This window comes from Histoplasma capsulatum, genomic scaffold (genome assembly GCF_000149585.1).
Source record: "Histoplasma capsulatum NAm1 scaffold_2 genomic scaffold, whole genome shotgun sequence".
Classification (NCBI taxonomy): domain Eukaryota; kingdom Fungi; phylum Ascomycota; class Eurotiomycetes; order Onygenales; family Ajellomycetaceae; genus Histoplasma; species Histoplasma mississippiense.
Genome location: NW_001813981.1, coordinates 2,255,544 through 2,255,989, shown reverse-complemented (window position 1 = coordinate 2,255,989; position 446 = coordinate 2,255,544).

Genomic DNA, 446 nt, shown 5'->3' with positions numbered 1-446 from the left:
GAGGCCAATGAAAAGACATCGGCTCTAAGTCAGCTCTATCCCTGGAGACTGGTAAGGGCGCTGGGTCAGGTTGGGAATCATGATAAAGAAGTTGTAGATAGTCATGTAGTCCTCATCCTCAAGCCATCCGAGTTCATACACGGCCACCGGGGCGAGAGGGGTTCCAAGATTGAAGCACGAAAACTGATAGTGTACAAACTTCTTAGATTACATTCAAAGCATACAGATCTTTATAAAATAATGTGTACAGTATTCGTACAGCATGTTGCTTTACGTACAGTCTATAAGGAAATAATTTTTTAGGTTCTTTGGGTCATTTCCCTCTGAGCGGATGACGATGCACACAAAGGCCTGCCTTTTGTGTTTGAAAAATTGGGGCATATGAGTTGACACCATCTTTTACATGCGCCAACACAGCCCTCCTGACAAGAGCTCGCAAAGTATTA